This window comes from Lissotriton helveticus, chromosome 3_2, assembly GCF_964261635.1.
Source record: "Lissotriton helveticus chromosome 3_2, aLisHel1.1, whole genome shotgun sequence".
Lineage (NCBI taxonomy): Eukaryota > Metazoa > Chordata > Amphibia > Caudata > Salamandridae > Lissotriton > Lissotriton helveticus.
In genome coordinates, this window is record NC_136062.1 from 282,759,298 (window position 1) to 282,772,630 (window position 13,333).

Below are 13,333 nucleotides of genomic sequence, written 5' to 3' on the forward strand. Positions count from 1 at the left end.
TGTGGCATTTACGCTAAATGTTCGTATTAACTGTTGCCTCACAAATAACGACTGGTGCAGTGGTGCTAAGAAGTCATTTGATTGCAACCAGTTGAACTTGCTACAATGTAAATATTTTTGAGAATAATATAAAACTGGTCCAAACTTGCACAGGGTAACATATCCAAAATTCAACATTTCCTTTTGATTGCATGCACAGCTTTTTTAATGAATGGGTTGAGTCCATCCATGCCCCATGTTCTGTTGCCATTGTTACAAATGAAAGAATCAGACAACTAATTAGTAAATAAGCTGTTACTCAGTCTTCTATAAATGTATAAGATCTTGCACACATGTTGAACAGGCACATAATTCAGAACTCTATGATTTTATTATATAAAATGTGTAAAACATAAGTAATTTGCAATTAACAGATTTATTCAAATTCATATGTTCTTTGGTTTTCAACATTGGTAAATATGTGCTATCAAACTCCAGCTCTACCTTTTCTCAGGCAGTACTGTTTACTTTGTGGGCATTATACTGTATCCCATTGAGAATCTTTATTCGATCTTAAGAGATCATAAAATGAAAACACATATACATCAACAATAAAATGCATATATACATATGTCTCGTGCTATGTTATAACTTGACTCATAGTATTAAGAACACTCGAGATACAATACAAGTCAACGAACTTTATTTCAATTCAAGCATAGAATCATAAAACGATAAACAGATTAAAAGGGGACATTACACATATAATTAAAAGAAGAAAAGACCATACAATTATATTAACAACCATAATACATTATATGTCCAGTTTAAATTTGAAATACATTTAGAATAAAAAGGTCACATATATGAACAAAGGATATTGTAAAGTGCATGTGCGTTCCATATGGATACCAATGTATACAATAATCCACTAAATGTATATCGAATAATAATCGTTGGTATCCAATAATGCTGTTCAATATCGATTTCTGATAGTGAGCGCTAGTCTAATAAAGCTAAGCACAGCACTACATATGGCTGGGGTTGATAAGGATAATAAATATTCATAGCCCTCTTTGTAATAGCGGGATCCAAGAGTTAACAAAACAGGCTTAATGAACCGATTTCTTGGATCTTTATACAGAGTACAAAAAAGAATGAGGTGCACAGTATTTTGTGAAACTTTGTTATTACAGTGTCAAGGGGGTAGTCTCTCACACCACCCCGCTTGCTTTGGAAAAGCAAAAAGAAAATGCAGCATACCAAGGCGAAACCTTGTCAAATAAAAACGCCATTGGGCATGCATAATATAGGATAGGTAAGGCTGCTGCTGCTTACCCCCATCATATACTGCATGCTCACTATTTCTTAACATACCTAAGCTGGTACGGTAGGCGTTCTTAATTGTTAGTTTGGTCTCCCTACCAACAGTTTTGGGATTTAGATATATATGTCCCAATCCAATCTTGTAACTGTTTCCCTTACATATAGTAGCCATGGGATCTCCATTAGATAATCAAGCTTAAGTCAGTCTTGCAAGATTTCCTTTGTGAGTTTCAGTTCATCAGACCTCCAAACCTTGCTCCATAGCAGCAAAGGTGAGACATGGATAGTATCACTCACAAATTCAAGACCCACCTCAGTGTGACAGAATCTATTTGAAGTACCAGATGGGACAGATAAAAGGCGCTTTATGAATTTATTTTCCATGACTTGGATTTTATTACAATTTTGTATCCCCCACACACCCGCGCCATAAGTTGCAACAGGAAGGCATTTTACTTTATATAAAGTTTTTAGGTCGAGGTACTATCCGGTTCGTCAGAACCGGAAGTAGCGAGATCTTATGTTTCTTAGAGGGGCTCTTCATCCCGCCTCTAATTTTGCCTCTCTCCCATTGGCTGGCTTCCTAAATGGAGGCCAGCCATTGGAGGGGAGAGCCGCCACTCCAAATAGGCTCCGTCCTTTTCGGATTTGGAGGTGTGTTCGGTGTTCTTCTTTTCACCTATTAGCCACACCCACCGAACACGCCCCCAAATCCGAAAAATTTGGAACCTTCCGTCGGCAATTATTTGGTTTCTCTTCCTATGAGGATGGTCTCGCTGTTCGTGGCTCCCGCTGTCCCTCCTCCCGCTGCCTCCCTCCCACCCCCTCCGCTGTTCCCGCCCCCTCCCGCTGTTCTTGTCTGTCCGCTAGTAGGATACATGGTGACGCTGCCGCCTTCCACCCACACTGAAGCCGCTTCCTCTGCTCTGACGCAGACACGGGCAGTCGGGTAAGTTTCTTTTTTTAAAAAATGTATTCCTCCCTCTGCCCTCCTCCGTCGCGCTCTCGCCTCTCCCCCTTCCTCCCCCCTCCCTCTGCTGCAGCTCTCCTCCGTCGTGCTCTGCCGCTCCCCGGCCCCCACTCCTCCCTCCTGCCTCCTTAAAATTATGTTGTGACCTCCCTGCTCCGCTCGCCTTCCCTCTTCCGTCGCGCTCTCGCCCCCCCCCCCCACCGCAGCTCTCCTCCATCGTGCTCTGCCGCTCCCCGGCCCCCACCCCTCCCTGCCGCCTCCTTAAAATTATGTTGTGACCTGAGGCGCAGCCATGTCCCCCTTGGGGGGACCCAGTGGCGCGCGGTGCTCCGAGCAGGTTGGTGTGTCATTGTACACTGGTGCAGTCGCTGCACTGCTCACTGCTCTCCGAGGGTGACGTGCATTGAGACCGCCTATTACTGTCAGTGTTTGTTCTATTTAGCATCCACAATGAACCCCTACTATAATTTGCATTTTCGATCGCAGTTTCAGAATTAGCCAAGAGTTGGTCCCATTGCGATTGCCCTCCGGATTTGGTATGCACTCACACATTTTGCTTACTGCTACAGCTTCTGGTAGCTCGTTCGTACTCGTCAGACTCTTAGTATACGTTACAGGGATAGGTTTGGGAGTTTCCAGTCTGAATCAGGATTGGTTTATTTATCTCTATGTACCCTAGTACTCGGTTACCATCGTTGACGCCTTTTCTAGAAATTCAACACAAAATGGGATAGATTTGATTGGTTTCTGGAAAGTCTGGAAAGACTTGTGATTTCTTTCTCTCGTGTCCTGCTTCAATGCTCCCCTCCTCTAAACACACACCGCACCCATGCACTCCTTGTTGCTCCCTCTTCTTTCCCCCCAACTTCGTCCATTGCTTCTCCGCCATCTATTCCCCGACTATTCTAACTCACTTTCACTCCCTTTCACTACCTCACTCTCTCTCTATCTCACTACATCACAACCTCACTCTGTTTCTATCTCACTACCTCAGAACATCTCTCTCCCTCACTACCTCACTCTTTCACTACCTGACTCTCTCGGTCTCTCACTACCTCACTCTCTCACTACCTCACTCTCTCTATTTCACCACCTCACTCTCTCTATTTCACCACCTCACTCTCTCTCTATTTCACCACCTCACTCTCTCTCTATTTCACCACCTCACTCTCTCTCTATCTCACGACCTCACTCTCTCTATCTCACGACCTCACTCTCTCTCTGCTAATGCAATAGGTCTCGCATATGGAAGCAATTAAGCTATTGCCAATATAAATGACAATGCCATTTATTTAGGGATACAAAAAAAATAAAAAATAATGAGCAATGCCAATAGCTCTACCTATAATATTGCCGAGACCATTGCATTGTAAATGCTTGTTAGTTCTGCAACCGTCTTTTGACCCAATTTACTTGAAAAACGGAAAAGGGCCTCTATAGATTGCGTAGCCTTTTGAACACTGTCTGAAATTAGAGGATCCAAACGCAGGCTTTTATTGAATAAATTCCCCAGATAATTAAAATGGTGGACTTTCACAATAATTGAGTCATTCACCATATACCTGCGAGATTTTACCCCTTTAGGGCCGCAGACCATGGCAAAAGACTGTGTGAAGTTGACCCTTAGATCTAATCCTTGCATAAAAGCGTCAAAAGCATTCAAACACGTTTGCATGCTATTGGCGGTTAGGGTCATTAGCACCGTGTCATCTGCATAAGATAACATCAGTATCCGTTTACCATTAACCTGGGGAAAGTCTGCACAACTTTCCAACAAATAACCTTCCAAACCGTTGGTGTACACCAGAAACAAAAAAGGGGCCAAGAGACATCCCTGGCGAACACCTTCAGTCGATGGGATAGGCTTTGTCTTCTCCCCACCTGGGCCAAATCGGATCCTCACTGTTGTAACGGCATGCAGTCTGCGGAGAAGGGTGACCAGCGGTTCTTCAAACCCCATGGTCTCCATCATCTGCCACAGTTTACCTCTGCAAACAGTGTCGAAGGCACTGGATAAGTCCATGAAGGCCAAGTGGATACAACCACACTTGGCCTTCATGTACTTACCCATAATTAAAGCCATATTAAGGCACTGCTCTGTGGTTCCTTTACCCCTCCTAAACCCATACTGGGAATCCACGATAATACCTGATGACTCGGCCCAGGTTTCCAGGCGTGCCAATATCACCCTTCCCATCAACTTACAGGACGCATCTATTAACGATATAGGTCTGTAGCAGCACGGGTCACCTTTGTCCCCCTTTTTAAATATAGGTACCACTACCGCCTCTTGCCAGGAAGTCGGAATATGCCCTACCATAACGACTCTAAATAAATTTAATAGGAGTGGTGCCCACACCTCAACGTTGTATTTAAAAACATCCAGAGGGACTGAATCCGGCCCTGGGGCCTTTAGGGGGGTACCCTTCCTAAGAGCGTCCTCTACCTCTGAGAGGGTGAGTGAAAGGCTAAGTGTTAGGGCTGACTCCAAGTTGAAATCACTAGCCCCCTCATTAGGAATTGACAGTGTCACCCCTTTTGGATTAAAAATTCTTCCATAATGTGCTTCCCAGGTATCCCCTGGTATGTGCACCAACATGTTGCCCTTTTCGTCGCTCTTTAGGAATGGGCGATTTATTACCTCCCAAAAAAGCCTACTATCCTTAAGTTCTGAAGCTTTTCCTAAATCATCCCATGCCTTTTCCTTAAGTCTAAATTTCGCCTAATAATAGCGTCTCTATAAATTTTCCTTGACTTTCTAACCTGCTCCCTATCCCGTGGCACTTGATGTAGTGCCTTCATTAGTCTAGTTTGTGCTTTGGAACATTCTGCATCAAACCATTTACGGCCATTTTCTTTTTCCCAACCCACAGTTTTTAAAAGGTGAGATGCTACATTGCCTAGAAGAGCCTCAAAATTCTTTATTATTACATCCGGCTCATTGGTTGCGGATAAGCAAGCACCTATCCGTAGTTTGTTTGCTTTAAAAATGTCCACCTCGAGTTGCCTTGCGTCTACCTTATCCCACTTTAAGGTGACCCCCTGATTCTGGCTAAATTTTGTTGGCTGTTCCAAGGTCTGAACTCTCTCAAGAGCAGGACTCAAATTAAAATTAAAGGGTTATGGTCACTAGCAGGATTCACTTCTATCTGAAAATCATTTACGAGATGAGTGTACCTGCTGGAGACAATAGCAAAATCGATTACGCTCATCTGGCCCCCAGTACCTTGAAAGGTGGGTATGCCCACAGGCCTTGAGAAATTAGACATGTCCAGGACACACAGTTCATTAATCAAAATGATATTATTCAAAGCATCCCCTTGTTTTGAGTGTTTAAAATGAGCCAATGTCTGGTCATTTAAGTCTACCAAGCCACAAACTCTGGTTCCGCTAAATTTAAAAAAATACAATTAAAATCACCTACCCACATAATAAAAAGAGGAAATACAATATTAGTTACTTTGACAATCTCATCCTGTAATTTTTAAATAACCGATGTTTCATGGGCATCAAATATATTGTAGTACCAATTAATTAAAAGCAGAGGCACAGGAAATAAGTCCTTAATCATAAGCATTTGGTACCAGGGGGATTCCACCAATGTAACAGTTTTTATCATGTTATACTTCACAGAGATAGCTGTCATAATCCCACCCTTCGCTCTTCCAGCATGTGAGGGTTTGGCGTGGACATTAAACGTTTGGTATCCATCCAAGCTATGGTCCCCTCTGCTCCACGTCTCTAGGAGGCAAATGATATCAAAGAATTCAACGAATTTTAACCATACCGGATCCTCTAGCCTCCGGGTAAAACCAGCTATGTTCCATGATATCAGGCGGAAAGGGCAACCCTCAGCCAGACTATCTAGTTCCCCCAGGGATGTTGTTCCTTTTGACTGGATCGCATCACTCTCACCCTGAATTACTGCTACGGGGCCAATATCTGCATCCAAGGGTGCCAATTCTACCTGTCTGGTGTTAACTCTCCCACCCTGATTTACTGCTATATGAGTATTATCTAGGTTCGCGGGTACCATTTCTATTTGTTCAGCCTAGTCTCTCTCTCCCCTAGCCGCTACTATAGGAACAATCAACGGATTGGGACATAAATGTATGTTGCTAACAGTCTCTGCCCAAGTTCCTACTACTTCATCTAGGTTTTGCCTCATTGGGCTGACAGCCCTATCCCTATCTGTATCTTCAGCCCCGCTATTGGAGATGCAGGCATTCCGGAGTCAATCCACCCCCTCCAGTCCCATGAGTTGGTCAAACCTATTTCTTGTTGGTAGATACTGTCCTACCCAATCCAATCTGTTGACACCAATGGGTCTACCCTTGCCAAAGTTCTGTGATAGACATGGTAAACTAGGAATTGTATGTGGGTAGAAATAATCTAAGCCTAGTGATTGAATGTCACCCAATCTGGCAAACCTTGGTTCTCTACGTATGTAGTCTACAACCCATGTGTCTCTAAGATTATCGATTATGCAATCTCCCTCCTTAGTGCTATGGCCCAACCATGCCACTCACCTCACACCTAAAATCTCCGAATTTGAACCCGGAGGTAATCTCCTATTTTTGCTAAGCCAAAAAATAACTTTGTTCTTAAGTTCCCTATCTGATTCTTGGTAATCTGGGTTAATTTCTGGTACCCCTGTTAAGATAATAGTCAGAGGCATAGATTCCGGGGGGGGGGGGGGGATTTACACACGGGAGCCTCTTTCTTTGCACTTCTTTACCCTGAGGTGCGTTACTCGAAGACTGTTTGACCACTTGTTTTGGATTTAAAGTCTGTTTAGAGGCAACCGCCATGTCTACCTCAGTGCCTTGGGCCTTTCTACTTGCCACACCTTTTTCCCCCGTGGCTAATTGAATATTCTGAGCCACAGGAGCAGCTTTAGGAGGCTTAACGTTTCCTGAGGATATAGTGGAAGAGGCTCTGACATCTTTGCTTTTTGTACTATTAATTAGTGCATCAAGTTTTGAAGTGTCCCCTTTTGTTATTAGCTCTAACTGATCTAATTTTTCTTCAATTAATTTCGTTCGATTGATCAGGGGCAATATTAGAGACCTTACTAGTGTTTCCATTTTAGCAAGAAGATCCTCATTAGGGTTCTGTAGAATCAAAGGTGGATCAGTATTAATTAATGCATCATTAGAGATAGGAGACTGAACTACAACCTGTGGAGCATCACTGGAATTTTGAGTTTTTGTAAGTCTTGTACCACCGCCCATCCTCTTGCCTCCCCCTCTCTTATTTTTTACATGCTTAGGAGTTACAATACATTTCTTATTTACTCTCCTCGACACCTGGTCTTGTTCTGTCCGAGGAACAGGTGGTGGAGGCGTTGGTGTAGATGTTCTGTGGCTCAAGCCACTGGAAGGAGGACTAAATGAGGTTGAACTCAACATAGAGCCTGTAGCAGAACCAGCTGGCCCCTCATCCAATGAACAAGGGTTTGGGCTAGTGTCTACAAGAACGACCGGGTCACTACAATGGGCCGGTGTTACAGCAGACCCGATCACACCCAAAGAAGACCACTTGCCCGTTAGAATGTCTATCGACAAACGCTTTTCTGCAAAAGCCATTTCCTTCTCTAAGATTCCAGTCGCCCGTTTAAAAAACTGATCCAATGTACCCGTAACCATGCTTGCATTAGTATTCAAATTAACCATTCTGCTTTTTGCTGATCGTAAGGCCATGGCAACCGATCAACAGTTATCAATAAACACTTTTGATGGACAAAAAACTCTAAATCTATATCGAATATAGTAACAGTGTGGGAACGAAACCTGGAATCAAATGGAATAGCCCAGCCCGGCCTCAACCGTCCTCGGACGGCCGCAGACCGCCCTCCCTTTGCCCGGGCTTCGCCCGGCGCGCGCCCGCGGGTTAGCCAGCGATGAAATAGGAAAGGGCGGAGCGGGAAGAGGACCAGCTGCGGCAGATCAGGAGCCGCACTGCACGCTGGTCCTCGCAGTCCCGCAGCAGGCTGAGATTCGTTCTCCTGGGGTTCAGCGCAGTACCAAGTGTCCAAGATAAGACCAGCACTCCCTCAAAGGTTCTTGCAGCACGAGCGGCGCCCGCGGAGCGGGGGCAGCGAGACGTGGGCTGGAAGGTTCCGTCAGCGTCCAAAAAGGCAGAGATTCACCAGCACTCCCGAGTTCCTAACACAAATAACACCCAGTAGACAGAGATTGCAGGGCAGTTTTATCCTATGAGAGGGCGGAGCGGGAAGAGGACTAGCTGCGGCAGATCAGGAGCCGCACTGCACGCTGGTCCTCGCAGTCCCGCAGCAGGCTGAGAAACGTTCTCCTGAGGTTCAGCGCAGTCCCAAGTGTCCAAGATAAGACCAGCACTCCCTCAAAGGTTCTCGCAGCACGAGCAGCGCCCGCGGAGCGGGGGCTGCGAGACGTGGGCTGGAAGGTTCCGTCAGCATCCAAAAGGCAGAGATTCATAAAAACATGCATGGAATCAACATTCTTGAAAATGTGAATTTAAAAAAAACTTCCATTCGTCATCAAGTTTTTATGCCCTAAGGGATTCAATAAATAGTCTAATCTATCATTGCTTTTCTAGCTGAATAGTCCGTTTCAGAAAAGCACAGACATAAACAAGCATTGCAAATGCAATAGGTCTCGCATTAGAAAAGTTGGAGTTATTGGTCTTGTAAATGACATATTTTATTTATTTGTTGGTTTTTAAAATTGCTAAATTGATGACTTTGTCATTTACAATGCCAATAGTTATAACTTTCGCGAATGTGACACCTATAGCATTTGGAATGCAACATGTTTTGTATTTACGTGACTTAGATGGCAGCTCTGGTCGTTAGGCCACATCTCTAGAGAGCAGGAGAGTGCAGCAGGGGAGAGAAGCACAGCAATGCAATAGGTCTCGCATTAGGAAAGTTTGAGCTATTGGTATTGTAAAGGACACATTTTTTATTTATGTGCTTGTTTTGAAAATAGCGAAATTAATAGCTTTGTTATTTACAATGCCAATAGTTTTATCTTTCGCAAATGTGACACCTATTGTAACACAATATGTGTTGTGAGGGTGGGTGAGGGTGAGGGGTTGAGGGTGAGGGGTTGAGGGTGAGGGGTTGAGGGTGAGGGGTTGAGGGTGAGGGGTTGAGGGTGAGGGGTTGAGGGTGAGTGAGGGTGAGGGGTTGAGGGTGAGTGAGGGTGAGGGGTTGAGGGTGAGTGAGGGTGAGGGGTTGAGGGTGAGTGAGGGGTTGAGGGTGAGTGAGGGTGAGGGGTTGAGGGTGAGTGAGGGGTTGAGGGTGGGTGAGGGGTTGAGGGTGAGTGAGGGTGAGAGGGTGAGGGTGAGTGAGGGTGAGGGAGAGGGGTTGAGTGAGGGGGTGAGGGTGAGGGTGAGTGAGGGTGAGGGGTTGAGGGTGAGTGAGGGTGGGTGAGGGTGAGGGGGTGAGTGAGGGGTTGAGGGTGGGTGAGGGGTTGAGGGTGAGAGGGGTTGAGGGTGAGTGAGGGGTTGAGGGTGAGAGGGGTTGAGGGTGAGTGAGGGTGAGGGGTTGAGGGTGAGTGAGGGTGAGGGGTTGAGGGTGAGTGAGGGTGAGGGGTTGAGGGTGAGTGAGGGTGAGTGAGGGGTTGAGGGTGAGTGAGGGGTTGAGGGTGAGTGAGGGTGAGGGGTTGAGGGTGGGTGAGGGTGAGGGGTTGAGGGTGAGCGAGGGTGAGGGGTTGAGTGAGGGTGAGGGTGGGTGAGGGAGAGGGTGGGTGAGGGAGAGGGGTTGAGGGTGAGTGAGGGTGAGGGTGGGTGAGGGAGAGGGGTTGAGGGTGAGTGAGGGTGAGGGTGGGTGAGGGTGAGGGGTTGAGGGTGAGTGAGGGTGAGGGTGAGTGAGGGAGGGTGAGGGGTTGAGGGTGAGTGAGGGTGAGGGGTTGAGGGTGAGGGTGAGGGTGAGGGGTTGAGGGTGAGTGAGGGTGAGGGGTGGTGGGTGAGGGTGGGTGAGGGTGAGGGGTTGAGGGTGAGTGAGGGTGAGGGGGTGGGGGTGGGGGTGAGGGGGTGGGTGAGAGTGAGGGTGAGTGAGGGGGTGAGGGGTTGAGGGTGAGGGTGGATGTGGTGGTGGATGTGGTGGTGGATGCGGTGGTGGTGGATGTGGAGGTGGTGGTGGATGTGGTGGTGGATGTGGGGTGATTGCGGCTTGCAAGCTTATTCCGCTCACGTTATGCAGTTTCAAACATGATTGCCACTATTACTCTCAAATTCACTTGCCAGCAAACTGGTGAACTAATTAAAAGAAAGTCGTATTCAGCGTTATGGCCGGTACTTTATTCCAGCAAAGTGGCAAGCCAGTACACACCAATGAGCTAGTAACGCTAAAAACACACCACATGGCACAATTGCTGGCTGAGCGAGCAGAAGTAAGCCAAACCGCTTTCCCGTAGCTAAGGAGAGCTGAGCTCTTTTTGTAGCAGCACGCATAAGAAAAGTCCCGTATTTTCACCAAAACACTCTCTGATAATGATCAGCCGAATTCAGAAGGCTTCCTGCCCTCATATATTCCCAAGAGAGCAGTAATCTTATAAGGAAATGCTGTCATCACACCTAAAGCTACGGATGAGGAGAGCTTGCTGGAAGACATTCAATTAATGAAAAAAAGAAAGAAAAGGAGACACGGCCGGCCGGCTGTGAAAAAGCCTTTGATGCCGCAGGGGGTAATAAGGGGAGGAGAATGGCTGGGCTGAGGCACAGCGCCAAGCCTTTGATGCAGCAGGGGGCGGAGCGGGAAGAGCTGCTGGCGGCACTAAGCTGACGATTTGATGCTGTGCACGCGCATTTTAACTAATTGCGCTTGCGCATTGAGTTAAAAGTGCACATGCACTTCATCAAATCGCCAGTGAATCGCCAGTGTAGGTAAGCTTTGTTTAAGCCCCCATAGTCTCGCTCTGCTCAATGCGCATGCGCATTGACAGGCGAGACCTAAAAAAGGACCTCAGGCGAATAAAAAACTGTGCATACCGCAGGGCTACTCTGCACTCAGAAAGACCTAGTTTGCAAAGCAACTGCTTTAAAAAGTGGTCTTGTATTGGGCTGTGCAATTTGCACAAAATAATTAAATGCAAAAGAGTTTGCTTAGAGTGGTTATCACATGGACAAGACCACAGTGTTCCCTCTATATCTGTAACCTTTTTTAAACAGAGGGACCAATTGTTGGACTTGGCCCTTTTGGCGGGGTCATCCAGAACTTTTTGCCTTCCTCCTGGTATTTTTTTTTTTCCCTGGTGTTGGTGGTTTTAGGACTCTGGGCACTTTATCTCTGCTGTCCAGTGTTAACGTGCATATGCACTCAATGGTAAACTTGGTAAGATTGGTGTACACCTGTTTGGCGTATTTAATTTTCCCATCAGTCCCTTGTAAAGTGGTATCTCATATACCCAACGCCAAATTAAATGCTACCAGTGGGCTTGCAGCGCTGCTTGCGCCACGCACCAAAGTAACCTTTCTCAGGCCTCTGCCATTGCAGGACCTGCGCATGCAGTTTACTGCCACTGTGACGTGGCACATAAACTGGTTGCCACGTCTGTGACTCCCCTTTTACTGCATGTCAGTCACCCCTAATTGAGACCCTAGCTAGCCCTATGGGCAGGGTGCGCTCTAGGTAAAAGGTAGGACATGTGCCTTAACTGTGTGGCCTGTCCTGGTAGTGACGAGCAGCCTATTTGGTTTCCCACTACTGTGAGGCTGCCCTCACATAGTAATGGATTGGGGATTCCCTGATATGTGTGTCAGTGGTAATTCCTTACACGACAGGAGTAGTGTGATCAAGTTTGGTATGTTTGGAATAGTGGCAATAAATGCTGCGGAATGGTGTTCGCAGATTTATTATCACTATTTTAAAAATGCCACTTTTAGAAGTGGGCATTTCAGTGTGCTGTTTGACTTTGTGCCTGCCTGTTGTGTATTGCATGTCTGGCTCTGGATGACAGGGGCTAGGGAGGTGCAGTGGCTCCAGATGGGCTGGTTGAGTCAGTGCTAGGCTGAATAGGCCGATCTGCATTTGGAGTAGTGGGAGGAGTAGCACCTGATCCTGACTAGGACTGTACCTGCCTTCCACATAACTGGCTCCATGCCCCTGTGGTGGGTCTGGGGCCAGAGCCTACAAAAACAATAAAGGTGTTTGTGCAAGTGAAAATAGTGGGGGTATGTAAGTACCCCACTGAACTGGTTTGGACCGGGAACAGAGCCCTGTGCAAAGGGGGAAGAACATAGACAGACATGTTGTAATATAAATGTTGGGGCTGTGACCCCATGAAAGTTGAACTGGTGCTTACTTGGAGCTGAAGGACTGCTGGGCACCAGGAGGAACCGCCACAAAATACTTCCCCTCTGCTAGAGGGCCCTGTGAGCTGGCCTGCTCGGGCCCAGCTCTATCCCTTGAGACTTTGAAATTCAGCACAGGGTGAGCACGGTGCTCCCCATCCATGCTATTTTTGGAGCGCTGTTCTCGGACGGGAGAGTTGTTCCCTTTGTTTCTGGGGGCAGACAGACAGAGGATAAGTGCTCTTGTGTGTGTTAGGGTGTGGTAAGTGCCCTGGGTTGAAGCCGGTATCTCTGAACCAGTTGGGGGTTGTTCCACGGTGGCTTCAAGAGCCTGAGGCCAAAGCTATTTGCAGGAATCTAAAGATGCCGCCCGTTAGCTGGACGAACTCCCCAGGAGTCACAAGCGTGGCTAGGCAACTAGCAGGGCCGGCCTGAGTTTGCAATCTTGCCCGGCCATGCCCAGAGAAGCCAGTGAGGACACCGCGTTCAGAGTTGCTCTTCAGCACGACCACAGCGGGGCCGGAGGGCGGCTGAGTTTAGAGCAACGCGAAAAGGAAGGCTTGCCCGCAATCCGGCAGTCCATGCAGCACTGCCTTCCCCCGAGGGTCCGAGAGGAATGGGAGGCCCGAAGGAAAGCAGGCCGTGGACAGGGCCCTTGCCATACATGGCGCGCCAACAGGAGCTGACCAGAAGAGGAAGTCAGGCGAAGGATGCCTGGTTGTGGGCGGGGTCGAAGGAGGCTTCGCTCCGTGCCCTGCTGCCCGTTTTTCCCCATTCCTG

At 47.2% G+C, this 13,333-nt stretch overlaps 1 protein-coding gene across 4 annotated transcripts in view; it reads left to right on the plus strand.

The window, feature by feature from the left end:
• The window catches only part of BNIP2 (BCL2 interacting protein 2), a 248,240-nt gene that overhangs the window by 190,266 nt on the left and 44,641 nt on the right, over positions 1-13,333 (plus strand). The gene's annotated exons all lie outside the window — the stretch shown is intronic.